This window comes from Patagioenas fasciata, chromosome 1 (assembly GCF_037038585.1).
Source record: "Patagioenas fasciata isolate bPatFas1 chromosome 1, bPatFas1.hap1, whole genome shotgun sequence".
Taxonomy (NCBI): domain Eukaryota; kingdom Metazoa; phylum Chordata; class Aves; order Columbiformes; family Columbidae; genus Patagioenas; species Patagioenas fasciata.
The window spans coordinates 71536926-71553703 of NC_092520.1; positions in this window are offsets into that span (position 1 = coordinate 71536926).

The following is a 16778-nucleotide window of genomic DNA, read 5'->3' on the forward strand; positions in this document are numbered from 1 at the left end:
AGGACAGGTTTTCAAATCTCTATCAATACCTGCATTACTCCATGGAGAAAACACTGGTAGCTTTGGCACAACTAAGAGTAACCTGCCGTCCCCTGCATGAGAGTGGCCTACAATGAAGCAAATCTTTTGGGAAAAAAATATATGTTTATGTATTACTGTAAATCTCACTTGAGGTGGAGCTTAATGTGACTCATTTCCTCTCACAAGTGCTATGTCACGTGGAAAAGATTGGGAATCTTCCTCTACTAGAAGCCTTTCTCCCATTTTATCCCTCACATGACTATGAAGAAGCCTCAACAGATCAGTCACACAAAGTTTATAGTAGTGAATATTCCTCATCTTCAACAACCTTCAACACACTTATTCTACTCCCTGCAGGACAGTCTGAATACGTGCTTCAGGGAAGAGAGATTTCTTTGCATTTGGTGGGTTTATTTTGAGACTAACATTAACTTCAAACAGCCGTGGTTTAATATTTAGTTTTGGTATAATTGTAGTATCTCCTAACAGCTACCAAGTAATCTAGACATGGCCTTGTCTCTATTGTGGGATCACCACAGATATAAGTCTAATTTTTGCTAAACTAACAAGTCTTTGTACTCAAGCATAATTTACAATTGAAAAAATCTTGGTCAAGAATCATGCCTTCAGACACCACTTTTCTTTTATGGTACCCTGCCTCATTTCATGTGAGTTTAAGACTGTAGAAGATAATGAATCCTTTACTAAGTCTGTCATCCACCAGGGCCTCTCTTCTTTGTGACAATCGTAGAAGCATACAGCTCAAACATGGTACTCAGTATTGTTAGTGACGCGATTAAAAAGTACAACTGGTGGATTGACAAACATTTCCCATCTGCAACATGGTCAGTTTTACCCTGGATGATGTGTCCGGTGCTTCCACTGGAGATCAAGTTGCCACATGCTCATCATTCCTTTATGATTCAGATATCTTGAATTGCAGCAAACAAAAAAAAAAAGGAGAGGCAATGGACACAAGTTACAACACAGTAGATTTCCGATGTTGAAAAAAAATTTTACTGTGAGAGCTCTTAGACGTTGGGAAAAATTGCCCAAGGAAGTTGTGGAATCTCCACTCTTGGAGAGCTTCTAAACTTGACCAAACAAGGTCCTGAGAAACCTGAGCTGCACCACCCCTGCTTTGAGCAGGGATTCAAGTGAAATGTCCTCCAGAGGTCTCATCCAACCTGAAATATTGTATAACTTTATGAAAGTACTCTGTGAAATTTCTTGTGCTGAAAGAAACAGCAACAAATAAGATGATTCCAAGAAGTTTTGTCATTTATTAATTTCTAATTTTTAGTTATTTTTCCATTAATTCCTCCCAAAAGATTCCACAAACATGTAGAAATATATCACCTACCACTCTGAAATAAGACTTCTCTTTGCCAGATGCCACCACAATTCACAGCCTGTCTTGAGATTTCACTCCTGCTTCAAGTCCTGAGCACTCTCTCCATAAACACCTCACACATCTGAGAAAGTGAATTAGACTAGGTCAAATGGCATGGAAATATGCTATGGCTAACTTCTAGTGGAACTGAGGGCTTTTTTGATGGAAAGTGCTATCTGCCAAACAGCAGATCTATTTACTGATCCAGCCATCACAGGGCTCAAAGGAAGCTAGCAGATTTATTGTCAGTTTTGGTTAAAACACCAAACGAGTCCAGATACCATAACAATCTTTATGGTTGAAGTAACTTGCTCAAATACAAACTTGATCACAAGAAGTAGTTGTCCTGGTGTTATTAAAAACAAGTTTCTCTTTTAGTGAATTTGCCTGTCAGCTAAAGCCTTCATATTAGCTGCATTTTCCTGGAAAACCAGATACATGTTTTGGTAAACATAGCAATGGAATGCAAGGTTATTATGAGGATAGATGCACATCTCGCGAGAGGGGTGACAAGAAACAGGTGACCAAAAACTGACCAACTAAGTATCCCATCTCATTCATGTGATACTTCTTATAAAAGTGGGAGACCACAAGGATCTTGTCCTTTTTCCTTATGGTCAACATTAGGAGAGGAACTTGTGAGTCGTCCCTGCGAACTGAGGCCTAGTGAGAGACTGAATCCAGCTCCGGTTGGCTGCAGAGTCCAATCCAGGGCTTCAGGTGCCAGCTCTGCAGTTGCTGAGACTTTGAAGATTGGTTTTGTGTATTTTGTATTATTTTCTCGATTCTTATTAGTAGCATTAGTAAAACATTTTTAAATTTTTCCAACTCTCTTCTCTTTGTCCTTCTTTCCCTCCCAATCACCTATCCTTAGTGGGAAGGGGGCAGAGGGGACTGACAATACATCTGCCACATTTTTATTGTCACCCTGCAATCAAAACCTTGACAGTAGTGCTTCTGTTTTTATGGAAATCCTGGTTTGAAGTGTGTGTTGGGTAGAAGTGCTAAAATCAAGACAATGTTTTTAGTTTCATTGATTTATATAGAATTTTATTGATTGTCATTTCATTTCAATGTCCCAAGTGCAATATGCAGTGACTGCTATTCACCTGACATTTTGCAATGCTTACTTTCATTAGTTACCTGTGCAATTACTGAAAATAGGATATTTTAGTAGACTTCATACCCCAAACCACTTGAGTGACATTATCCATTAATTCTTGGAAAATTGTTATTTCATTTGGTCACTGAACATGAGTTAAAACACATTTATTTATTTATACATAAATTCTTCTTTGGTTTCTAATATAATAACATTTATTACAATCTGTGACACAACGAACCATTCATTCTCTCCTGTACAAAGAAAAGACTCTGACAATGATCCTCATTAAGAATAAGATATAGGTGTTCTATTAAAAAAAACCCAGACTTTTTTTTTTTAAAAAGTCATTGTATTAAATAATGCAGTGTTTGTGACTATAATTCTCTCTCTATGTGCTGTTTTCATCTGGACATCGTTGAGTTTCTTGGTAATTACAATCCATTGCACATCCATTTACACTACAGCGGTGGCACAGGTAATTTATAAAAATCAGATCTAAAATGCTATGGATAGTAGTCAGAGGCAGACATGAATCATGTTTCACACAGTTGGAAAATTTGCTATGAGTAATTAATTAAAGATTTGCAGTCAGATCTTTGTTGCTTTCATAACTTAATGAGTAAAGCACAAATTAAATATGAAGGTTCAAAGACAGTGATTTTCTGAGAAAGGCCTTCTGCCAATAATTTAGGAAAAGAGGTGCAAGGTGCAATCTCTCAAAGATTACAGAACACAATATCCTGAAGAGTAACACCGAAATGTTCTTACATTAAAAACAAACAAGTAAACAAACAACAACAACAAAAACACACACATTCCCCCCCAAAAAAACCCACACACACACACAAACACACACACACACACACTCGAAAAACCAACATCCCAAGCTCTTCATTTGGGTTCAGAGCAGTTAAGGAAAGCTTGTGTAGTCACTAAGTTGTATTTCCTTGCCTTTCAAAAGTTTTGGTTTGTTCCTTCATTGTCACACAGTTGCATGCCATCAGGTGAATTTGGAAAAATCTGCTGAGCACTGTCCTTCTATTATTATTCTGTTTGAGTCAATGGGAATTTCATCACTGAGCTTATAAACCGAGTCAAAGCAACAGTGGGCAAGATTTTGATAATCTCATCCCTGAAAACAGATTTCAGGAAAGCCTCTAGAAAAGGTACAAGTATACTATCAACATGGGGCTTGATTCTGATTTCACCAATATCTGTTTAATGACCTTGGCAGATATCAGTGAAAGGAAAACAGGCATTACAGGGGAATTTCTTCAGATTTTTCTATAAAGTCCATTTCTCAGTGATGCATTTTTCTCCACTAAAGATTATTTGCAGGTTTTGAAAGACATTGCATTCTGCTGTGTTGGAAGCTGCCAACACAGTGCTCATCAGTGCTGCCAATACAGGACCACAAGAGAAAACAGAGCATGTGCTCTGCTTTGGTAGCAGATCTGGCAATATGGAGATCTGGGAAGCATCAATAAATTCATGCTGTAATGTCAGAAATAGCTTTGTTTTGCTTTGTTTAAATAAATCCATTTGATGTTATGACACCCTGCACACATTGTAATCAGCATTTCTTTAAACATTATGAGAAGGTTGGCTCTAATTTTTAAGTGTATGCACTGATCTTAGCAATTGATGGGTAAAACCAAATAATTCATGCTTCTGAAAGTTTCTCAGAAAAGCATGTACTGAGGTTAATATTTCATTAATCACCCTGTATGCCGGAGGTGTTGGTTGTTTGGTTTTTTTGTTTGTTTGTTTGTTTGTTTGTTTTTCTCCTAGCCATCAAGCAGGATTTCTGGAGAACATAATGAAGTGTTAAAGCCTACATCACTGTCAATGACTTGCTAAACATATCAACAGATAGGTTGATAAATGAAGAAAGAAAAAAGAACAGGAAAGATGGAAAGAACACTCAAAATGACATGGTGCTAATGAGCACCGTACATTGTTAGAGGATGCCAGTCACACAGCCATCTGCTAAAGACAGACAAAAGAACAAACAAGGTTAAAGGGAACAGAAGACTTCAAAAATTAATGGTTCACTCAACTCTCATCTGGAGATTCTTATTGCAGGAAAGACTTTGTTAAGATTCTGTGGATACCCTAAATGCCAAACTTAATTTTAACTCTCGAGGACCACATTTCAGACAAATACTAAAACAGGATACAAGAAGTATATGTTGTTATTTTCCAGCCTTTTGTAATGGATTAATAAAGAAGTGCAGAGTGACTATGATGTCAAAAAAAAAAAAAAAAAAAAAAAAGCTAAAATAGTTTTTTAAAGACTCCAGAATAACTAGGTCTCAAAGATAGAATTAGGAGGATAAAAGGCAAATAAGGTTATCTAAATAAATTTATTTTTTACACTGTCAGAGAATTATAAACATTGTCTTATACCTACACTTCTGGCTTACACCAGGTCAGTGGTGGAGTCACCGTCACTGGAGGTGTTTAAAAAGCATTTAGATGAGTTTCTTAGGGACACAGTTTAGTGTTAGAATTGGGTTATGTTTGTACTTGATCTTGAGGTTCTCTTCTAACCAACATTATTCTATGATTCTATGATCAAGTTACTTTTATCTTTTCTTACAGGTACCTCAAAAGACAAAATGATTTGAGTTTTACTGGGATTTGCTTGTTTATAACAAGGATGACTATTACTGTTTTGGCTTGGTTTACACTGGAAATTTGCATCTGCTCAGCTGTAGTCTTCTGGTCTCTAACTTAAGATTTAACCCTAGAAAGCTACACTCCTAATAAATTCCAAGCGGGAATATGAAAATAATGTAGCATTATTATTATTAAACACTTTTCTGACACAACTTAGTGCAAATATGGCAGAAGATCTCTAGCCACACAAGCCCATACTCTTTTAAAAAGCCATTTGATGTCAGCAGTGCTCAAATTTCTCGATCTGTATGCTACTTCAGTAGCACCAAACAGGGCCAAACTTCTATCACCCCATTAGTGTCTCTGTCTTCTCCATGATGCCTTTTGGGGTTCTCTTTATGCCTGTCAGACACATCTTCTCATATCCTGCTTGGCACCTTGCCTCAGCTTTTTGAATTGGAAAAAGCAAGTAGGCAGCTGGCTGGTGGATTCAGAGAACCTTTTGCTCTACTTGTAGAAAATACTTGTTCTTCTCTACAAAGCACATTTTTCTATTTTAATACAAGACTATAGCATTCACTGTAACCTTACCTTTCACAGACAAATGTTACTTCAGAAACAATAACTACCAGAGGAGAATAACCTGAACAGAATAGTGCCTATGGATTTCTGACACAACACAATAATCCAAATTCTCACTAAGGTCTCAAGATTCATATCATGATGGATCATTGCCTCTGATTGCCCAAGGTTTGTAGTGCTCAATGTGCCACAACACTAGTGCTTTCTTTTACATTATGCCTGATATATATTTAATCAGAAACATCTTGGTGTCTACTTGTTAGATCCTCAGCAGCGTTCTCTCAGATGAGGTTTGGCACTCTGTAGGGGAGTGAGGCGGCTCTATTTCATCGTTTTGTCTAAGTAGTAAAAGAAACTATATCAGAATATAATCCTGTCTCTCTAATTTTTCTTACTCTTTTGCTATAGCAGGAAAGAAAAAACCAAAACCCATCAATTCAAACTAGCAACAATCATAGATAGGTTGGTCACCAACACACAGGAAAGTGGTAGAAAACGTACGCATTCCCACGCTGAAGTGATTCATATTTTACCTTGTGCCTTAAGTGGTCTCTCATAAACTATTTTTTTGGCAGCTTCTGTATTTTACAAACTGCAGTTTACAAAATACAAAAAACAAGTTCTGTCCTCCAGCTGCAGAGCTAACTGACAGGAGCATGTTTTGGTGAAATTTAAGATGGAAGCAGCACAAGCAAAGCTCCATTGAGCCGAAGAGTAGGAAGGAGAAGGAAGTAGCTAGAGAAATATTCACAGAGAAAATAAGATATTAGGGAGAAAGAAGTAATGGGGGAAAGGGTAGAAAGAAACAAAATAAAAAGTAAAACCAGATTTCTACTGCAAAAGCAGTTTGTTACCATGATTAACAAAGGAACAAGAGCTTCTCTGCTCACTGTACAGCAATTCAACACAAACATTCAAATGTATTTCTTAGAAACAACAAGCATATGCCCCATGTAATTTTCCCCTGTGACTCAAGAAGTTTAAAGTTTAAAGGACATTCACTGCTATACTTTAGAGCTTGTACAGGCAGTGGTCTGTCACCTTTTCCAGAGGTGAGTCCTCTGTGCCTGAGCTGAATCAGCTAAAGGAACGTATCTTCAGAGCGTGCTTCATCCAAAACATTATAAATTAATCTCTACTAGGAAAACAGAAAACTAGCAACCAAGATTTCACAGAATCAGTATCATCCTTTCATTGACATCTTCACACAGAACATCCAGGTCATAGAAAACTTCTGTTAACATTCCCAATTCAGCTCCTTCAGGAGTATGCATTACAATACCATCTCTCACTATCAGACATCAGCTTTTCTATTCAGCACATATGGAAGGCTTATAATTACCCACATTTTGATGAACTTTTATAATCGTGATAAAAGGCACATCTCTGGCACATGGTCAGTTTTCTCAGCTGAATGTAAGGCACCTGCTCTGTTAAAGTATCAAAGTGGCATAACTTGTAAGTGAAATACTTACATATTTATTATTTTTCTTTAACAAACCATGCACTTTCCTCTAACCTTGTTACAGAAAATGATTGAATCATGTTATCTGAAATTTGCACACAGCAAACACACACACAAACAGCCTGAGGCAGACATTCAGCCTGAATTATTTCATTGCTGCTTTAAGTTTGGCAAAGTTATAAGCAACTGAAAATGGAATTCCATCATGGAAAGCATCAGCCTTCCTTAACTGTAGGTATCACTACTATCTATCTAGTATATTTGTAAATAGTTTTCTGAATGAACATCATGGCTAAATCAGTGTTTTGTTTTCATATCTACTCAGCCACTTTCAACCTTTGTAGACATAACAAGCCTTTTTTACACATTTCAAGATTGGGCCTATATGAAAACTTCATTAGCAATATTGGCTTTAACTGTTTTCAATGAACTGTCCCACCATAGCGTGACGACCCCTTTGCTGAGACAACTGTTTTTGCATACAGAACAGGACTTATTAAAAAAAAAAAAAAAGAAAGAAAAAAAGAAAACAAACAAACAAAGACAGACACCCTGCCCTCAAAAACAAAAACAACAAAAACATACAAAAAAAACCCAATCACCACACACCATATTTTGGTGATGGTATGTTTCAGCTGGTTCAGCTGTAACACAATTTCAGGGAGAAAGTGAATGTTACCAAACTAAAGACCAAGTAGCGTAATTAAACCTTCCAAATATTTCACGATGTGAAATCTCTTAAGAGGAGTCCCTACCACCTGCTCCATTTGAGCATCTGACTGAGGTGCAGCAAGTCTGGCAGCAGGTGTTTTCTCCTCACTCCCAGAGGTACCACATTCCAGCGAGTCCGCGCCATTCTTAGAGCCATGGCACATACCTTCGTAACACCAGGCAGAGACCTACCATTAGCCCAGGCAGCACGAGATGCCCACACAATTCAGGCTGCTGTGTTACACCCTTTCTTCCCCTCCTGACAATAGCATTATGAATTCCAGACAGCCCAATGCTCTCACAATTACATGTCCACAAGAATTTAAAAAAGCAGAGAAAACTAAGAGTGGAAACATTGTGGTTTTCACCACCCCAATCCAGTAGCCTAATTTATATGCAGAGCACAGGCAACAAGCCTACATTATGCAAAATAATAACATAGATTAAATTCAAAGTTTGGGTGAATCTGTAGGTTTTGTGTACACACATTTGCTCTTGTATAGTTAGGTTCTAAACAGGAATGATTTCTCTATTATTAACATTACTAATGTTGTTTGGAATATCTTTTTTTTTTTTTTTCCTATATTGCAAAATATTTCTAAAACACAGTGCAATAAGATTTGTCTATATGGAGCTTTTTTAAAGGAACCCACATTATTCAAGGAAACAAGACTCACACACAGTGCAGGAGGAGATAAGATTGCCCAACAAAGGATCTTTGCATGATTTGTGCAGGAAGGTACCACCCAATAACAAACACCAGATGCTGCTTCCAATACATAGCAGACACATAACACTGTGACTTTCACCTAATTTTTGAATCATGTTTCATCTTTGTGATACTGCCTGAAGGGAGCCTTTCAACATAACTACCAGAGAATCTGGCCCAGCATACTGTCAAGTATCTTTTTTTTACATGTTCTTTTCTCCAAATAATACTAAATTATAATATAATATAATATAATATAATATAATATAATATAATATAATATAATGTAATGTAATGTAATGTAATGTAATGTAATGTAATGTAATGTAATGTAATGTAATGTAATGTAATATAATGTAATGTAATATAATGTAATGTAATATGTAATATAATGTAATATAATGTAATATAATGTAATATAATGTAATATAATGTAATATAATGTAATATAATGTAATATAATGTAATATAATATAATATAATATAATATAATATAATATAATATAATATAATATAATATAATATAATATAATATAATATAATATAATATAATATAATATAATATAATATAATATAATATAATATAATATAATATAATATAATATAATATAATATAATATAATATAATATAATATAATATAATATAATATAATTTGAGAGCAGCCAACTGAGAAGGACTTAGGGGTACTGGTGTACGATGATTTGATACAAGCCAGTAATGTGCACTTGCAGCCCCAGCAGCCAGTCATTCTTGGGCTGCATCAAAAGGAGCATGGCCAGCAAGTCGAGAGAGGTGATTCTGCCCCTCTGCTCTGGTGAGACCCCACCTGGAGTCCCGCATCCAGCTCTGTAGCCCTCAGTACAGAAGAGACATGGACCTGCTGGAGAAGGTCCAGATGATGCCACGAAAATGAGTGGTGGAACACCTCTGCTGCAGGGTCAGGCTGGGAGAGTTTGGACTGTTCAGCCTGGAGAACAGAAGGCCCCATGGGGACCGTATTGTGGCCTTTCAATACTTAAAATGGCCTATAAGACAGATGGGGACAGACGTATTAGCGGGGTCTGTAGCGATAGGACAAGTGGTAATGGTTTTAAACTAAAAGAGGGCAGATTCAGACTAAACAGGAGAAAGAAATTTTTTACAATTAATGTGGTGAAACATTGGAACAGGTTGCCCAGAGACATGGTAGATGCCCCATCCCTGGAAATATTCAAGATCAGGCTGGATGGAGCTGTGAGCAATCTGATCTAGTCGCAGATGTCCCTGCTCATTGCAGGGGGGTTTGACTAGATGACCTTTCAAGGTCCCTTCCAGCCCAAACCATTCTGTGATTCTATGAAATATGCAGGTCAAGTTTTAACAGCACAGTGAATTTTCAAAGGCATCACCTGCAATGTCTAAACCCGTCCCAAAGGACCCTACAACTTCCACTGCCACTCTCCAGCACATAGATTACATATCGTGCTGCCTTCTTGAGCCCTGGTGACTTGTACATGCATTCTGCTGAGTCTTTAAAGAATAACTTTTTCCAGCATTTCAGGGGAGCAGATACTAAGATCACCTCTTCAAACAGCACTTCAGTAGACATGCACCTGTACATCCCTCTTTCTCCACTCTTCTTGAGGCTGCTGTTTCTAAAATGTGACAGTAAGCTCTTCCATTTTCTCTTCCTTTCTCTGTTCACTATGTCCTGCCTCCATGAGCCTTTATTCCACCCCTTTCTTCACCAGACACATCCACACGTATCTTCACTCTGGAGAGGTATGCTGCATTTTGGAGTGGTATTTTTCAATGGATTCTACTGTGAAACAGCATCTGCACTCACCTCCAGAGAACCATGAGGTTACAAGTGAAACACTAGGGGAATGCTTGTCATACCTCAAAATAGAAGAAGGAAATTAGCATATTTTCCTGACAAGAGGTAGTTTGTGTAGCTTTCCAAAGGGAGTAGAGAATCAAGACTTTAAACAGGTAAGTCTCTAGGCCACTACTTAAAATGAAATGAAATGCTATTTTTGTACTTCTCTCCTGTACCATCAAAGACGTTCTACTATTTTGCAACTTTTCCCACTTTTTTTGTTTCTGTCTGAGAGGGATGCTTCATGGCAACTCCCGCCAAATATATTCTACACCACGAAGCCCAGGCTCAGTACTATTTCCCTATCCACATGTGGCCAGGTAGAGAGGCTGGTAATGAACACATACAGAGTCAAAAGCTGAAAAGAGAATGCTTGAGTTCTTGCCAGCCATGGAAACTAGAGATAGTTTCCTCATTTGGATTTTCATGTAACTAACTGGAACATTTGAGAGAATATACTGGGTCATTTTCTAGGAGCTAAGGCATGTGTTTCTCAAGGCTGTTGAGGGCATGCTTCTTGCTTTCTTTTTCCTATCAGAAATCAAGAAATTAGAAAAAAAAAAAAAACAAACAAAAAACAACAACAACAAAAAAAACCAGTGATTACTAACATCATTGTGGCTCATGAGCCATCATTAAAAAAATTATCAGCTGAAATAATATAATTTGGAAAATAAAAATGCAGAGATGCTGAGGCAGGATACTTGTCTCCATCTAGAGGGCAGAAATGTGGTGAAGAGTTGGGGAAGTGTGGGGTATTTGGGGAAGACACCTATGTGCTGGTCGTGTTCTCATGCCTTTGCATGAACATCACACCTGGGCCACCATTGTCATGGCCAGGATACTACACTAGGTGGAAAAATCAGACTAACCAAAGTACACGTTTATGTTTTCATATGGTCTCTAGCTTTGCAATAACTGAGCATCTCAGAATTTTTAATATATTTGTGCCTCTTTGAAAGAAGGTGCAATTAAACTGATTTCACAACGGACGGAGACACACAAGGAGGCTAAGAATTACCTGAAGGTTACCGCAAAGGTCTATTACAGATCAGGATCTACGCCCCAGTCTCCTAACCTGCAGCTGCTGTCAGCTGCTTCTCCCTCCACCAGGGCTGCCCTTTCCTTACTTTATCAAACAAGATACATTTGTAGCAGGAGATAACAAAATGCAAGGCAACATTAACCATCTATCATGTCAAAGAGCACGAGATCTCACACTCTCTATACTTCAATCTTTATTCTTTTCTCAGGGCAGAAAGGGTTGAATTTGAGAGGATGATGAGAGGAATGAATAGCTGGATCCTGCCTGGAGAACTGGATTCAGTCTCTACGGCTATCAGAGGATTCCCTTAGGGTGTGAAGCAAACCACTCTAACGTAGCTTTTTACAGATGCTGACAAATAACACTCACAAATTGCTTCTTCATTTTGGGGGACCCAGTTTAGAGGCCCTGGATTCTAATTCACAGCTGTGAGGAGGAATTACAGCTGCTGCAACTGAAGGCACAAGAAGCTGGGTTTTGAACTGACAAAATACCCTCTGATTCTAAGCACCTACAAAATATAGGCCCTAATTACCCCAAGGAGGGTATACAAATAAATGGCTGTATGTAGCTTCATACCTGTGCATCCAAGTTCCACATTACTACAATGGAGATGAATTCCAACACCTGAAAAATGGTCTGTAACACTAAACTAATGTTTGCACAGCACACACAGAAGGCAATGGTTAGAAAAAGCCAAGAGGGAAAAGGTGAATAATGTCATTGTGAGAACAGACTGCATAGCATGTAGTGAATCCGGCTTGAGTCTGCACATTGAATAGAAAAAGGAAAAAAAAAAAACTATTGAATGTCTGTTCTTCAGTATGCACAACTCTTCTGTGCACTGAACAAGGCAGAATCCGTAGGGGAACCTGGTATGTGATCATGTAATTAAAGACTACATCATAATGATGATTAAATACTAACATGAATCAGCTGGCTGCTGTTACTGTGTAGGGCTGAATGCAAATTAACTTTCCTTTTGAAATTCTGCCCTGACTAACTGGGGAGAAGAATGGGAAACACCAGCTCCCATTCTTGTGTATTCCACAAGGCTTTGATTTCCTTTTGTAACTCTTACACTCCCTTCTCTTTTACTGTCCTTGGCTATCTTATCTTTCTGGTTTTGAGAAATAATGCGTTCAAGAGAAGTAGCTCAGGCTTTATCTTGTAATTGTGTGTGCTGAGCATTTAAAAGGGTAAAATAAAGAAAGAGGTTAGTATATTGTGTGAACACTGTTGCACTTGACAAAATATTTGTCACTATTCATCATCTCTGCTAAGTCTTGGGAAATGGGAGAGGTGCCTGAGGACTGGAGGAAAGCAAATGTCCCTCCAGTCTTCAAAAAGGGCAAGAAGGAGGACCTGGATAACTATAGACCAGTCAGCCTCACCTCTGTCCCTGGAAAGGGGATGGAACAACTTATCCTTGGTGCCATCTCAAGGCATATCAGGGATAAGAGGGTTATTAGAGGCAGTCAACATGACTTCATCAAGCGGAAGTCACGCTTAACCAACCTCATTGACTTTTTTGAGGACATAATCAGGTGGAGAGATGATGGCAAAGCAGTGGATGTGATCTATCTTGATTTCAGTAAAGCATTTGACACAGTGTCCTTGCTCCTAAACTGAGGAAGTGTGGTCTGGATGATCAGGTAATGAGGTGAACTGTGAACTGGCTGAATAAAAGAAGTCAGAGAGTTGTGGTCAATGGGGCAGAGTCTAGTTGGAGGCCTGTATCTAGTGGAGTGCCTGAAGGGTCAGTACTGGGACCTATATTATTCAATATATTCATCAATTCTTTGGATGAGAGAATTGAGTGTACTATCAGCAAGTTTGCCGATGACACAAAGTTGGGAGGAGTGGCTGACATGCCAGAAGGCTGTGCTGCCATCCAGTGAGACCTGGACAGGCTGGAGAGTTGGACGGGGAAGAATTTAATGAAATAGAAAAAGGGCAAGTGTAGAGTCTTGCATCTGGGTAGGAACAACCCCAGGTTCCAGTGTTAGTTGGGGAACAACCTATTAGAGAGCAGTGTAGGGGAAAGGGACCTGGGGATCCTTGTGGACAGCAGGATGACCATGAGCCAGCACTGTGCCCTTGTGGCCAGGAAGGCCAATGGCATCCTCGGGTGTGTTACAAGGGGGTTGGTTAGTAGATCGAGAGAGGTCCTCCTTCCCATCTACTCCGCCCTGGTGAGGCCCCAACTAGAATATTGTGTCCAGTTCTGGGCCCCTCAGTTCCAGAAGGACAGGGAACTGCTGGAGAGAGTCCAGCGTAGGGCAACAAAGATGATCAACGGAGTGGAGCATCTCCCTTATGAGGAAAGGCTGAGGGAGCTGGGTCTCTTTAGTTTGGAGGAGACTGAGGGGTGACCTCATTTATGTTTATAAATATGTAAAGGGTGAGTGTTACAAGGATGGAGCCAGGCTTTTCTTGGTGACAGCCAGTGACAGGACAAGGGGCAATGGGTACAACCTGGAACACAAGAGGTTCCACTTAAATTTGAGAAGAAACTTCTTCTCAGTGAGGGTGACAGAGCACTGGAACCGGCTGCCCAGGAAGGTTGTGGAGTTTCCTTCTCTGGAGACATTTAAAACCTACCTGGACGCCTGTCTATGTAGCCTCATCTAGGTGTTCCTGCTCTGGTGGGGGGATTGGACTAGATGATCTTTCGAGGTCCCTTCTAATCCCTAACATTCTGTGATTCTGTGATAGTGCTATTATTCGTTGTATTTAACCTTTATTTTAAAAGAAATATATATATATATATATTACAAACACATCTACATAAAAGCTGTTTTCACTGCATAAGTTTCAAAGATCTTTTAGTTGACAACTGGGTTGTCTGCAGACTAGACAAATTGTTTATGGATTCTTATTTTATTTACAAATTTAATTCTTAAAGATCTAGTGTGTGTGTGTCTGAGAATATGCCAGGTTTAGGTTGAGAAAGTAAAAATCTCCCTGAAGAGTGTTTCTCATTTAATGCAATCGATTGCAGAAGGGAGAGAAAATCCCACATGGTGCCTTTTTGCCAGCAAAGACAAGGAGCGCACATACAAACACACACATACAGGGCCAGATATAGGCCATTTAATCTTTCCACACCTACTGCAGTGGCACTCATTTATTTTAAGTGTTTCACTTTGTTTGACCTCAGTTCAAACTGAGTGAAGAAATAATGATCTCACTTTCATAAATGTTGAACACATGACTCGGTGAATTCAGTGCCAGCTGTTGATGCTCAGTATCCCCTGAAACTCAACATTAAAACATCAACCCACTGATTTAATGCATGAAATATCCACCTGAAGAAATAAATACATTAATTTTTATTCAGTTAGTTTTCTGGAAGATGATGATCTGCTGTTTTGTTTTACCACATCGATCTGCTTAAAGAAAAAATAAAAAGAAAATAAAAAAAAAACCAGTTCCACCCCAATGTTGGATATATAAATCTGTTTTCCAACGGATTTGTCTAAACAGACTTCTCAGAGACAGCTGAACATATTTCCAATGTCTATTTGGTTTTTTTATAGTATGTATTTGCACATGACAATGTGAAGCTTTTTGCAAGAAAAATTCTTCTATCATAGAAATTTTTCAAATTTTCATTAAAAATCCATTTTCAAACACTTAGTTCAGTAAAACTCAATCCAGAGAAAAATAAATGGAGAAAGGACCCACAAGAAAAGCATACAGGCAAACTTGAACCAAAAAAAAGGTGACAACCCTATTCTTAACGCCACCAAAATGACAAAGGGCACAAAGGTTACTCCTTGAAGTGAATTGCAAGAAATAAAAGCAGGTACGTTGCAGAAGAGTGCAGGGGACATGGATCATGAATGGAATGCTTTGATCAGGGGTCACATAATAGATGACAAAATTAATGAAGTATCTTTATTAGCAATTACAGGAATATGAACTTTTGATGTTGTTACTGCACCATGATCGAAAACACAAAGTAAAACTAAGTATTAACGTTCATTTTTCACTCTCCATGTCAAAAATAGTACAAACCAAGTCTAATGATGATTGCTTTGTCCCCATAGAAGAGATAAACTGAGTATGGAAGAGCGGGGAGATCCAAGGGAAAGAAACAAGCTACAAACCTCAGGACCCTTGACAGAAATTACTCCTGGCTAGTCCGTTGTTTTTTTGTTTGGTTTTTTTTTTCCTCCTCAGTGCATGAGGAAATGCTGCTAACATGAACAGCAAGTAGAAACATAGTGACCAGAATAGTAATTTATCAGACACGAGGCAGGTTTTGAGCTAGCAATTAAGTTAATCTCACTAGTTTATGTGTCTTATAACATGAGAAAATTAAACCCTTTTTCTTTGCTTTCTCTCCTCTAGCTTTGTCTACTCTTTTATCTCTACACCTTGTTCCCTGATTTTTTTTTCTTTTCAATCGCAACTACTCTTCCACTACTTCCTATTCCACAGCACCTGTTACATACCATAAAGATATGTGTGCAATGAACTGACAAATCTGTCTGTTCTTTGATCACTGCCACTGCCCGGTGGGCTGGGGTAACAAATCATTTTAGCGGATGGTTTTGTCATATAATACTGTAGTACTATAAGAGAAGCAGAGGTAACAAGCCTCCAGGCAAACAAACAGTAGCAAAAGCTAAATTAAAATCTAAAATGGAAAGCTGCAAAAATAAGGAGAATACTAGAAAGAAACAATTCAAGGACCATGTAATCAGTATAATCTCTAAACGGGGCACAGCTGCAATTCAGCTGACCCACATATTTTGTCTCATTCTACTTGGAATGAGCTGAAACCAAAGCCAAGTTGGGAACGTAACATGCTTGCTTCTTCTTTCTGCCGTTTGATGGGCTGATGTCAATACTTGTTTCTAACTTCACAATTTTATCCACTGTGAAATAATGCTCAGAAACAGTCATCTTCTTGTTCACATATCACAGTATCACAGTATCACAGTATCACAGTATCACAGTATCACAGTATGTTTGGGATTGGAAGGGACCTCAAAAGATCATCTAGTCCAATCCCCCCACCGGAGCATGAACACCTAGGTGAGGTCACACAGGAACATGTCCAGGCGGGTTTTGAATGTCTCCAGAGTAGGAGACTCCACAACCTCCCTGGGCAGCCGGTTCCAGTGCTCTGTCACCCTCACTGAGAAGAAGTTTCTTCTCAAATTTAAGTGGAACCTCTTGTGTTCCAGGTTGTACCCATTGCCCCTTGTCCTGTCACTGGTTGTCACCAAGAAAAGCCTGGCTCCATCCTTGT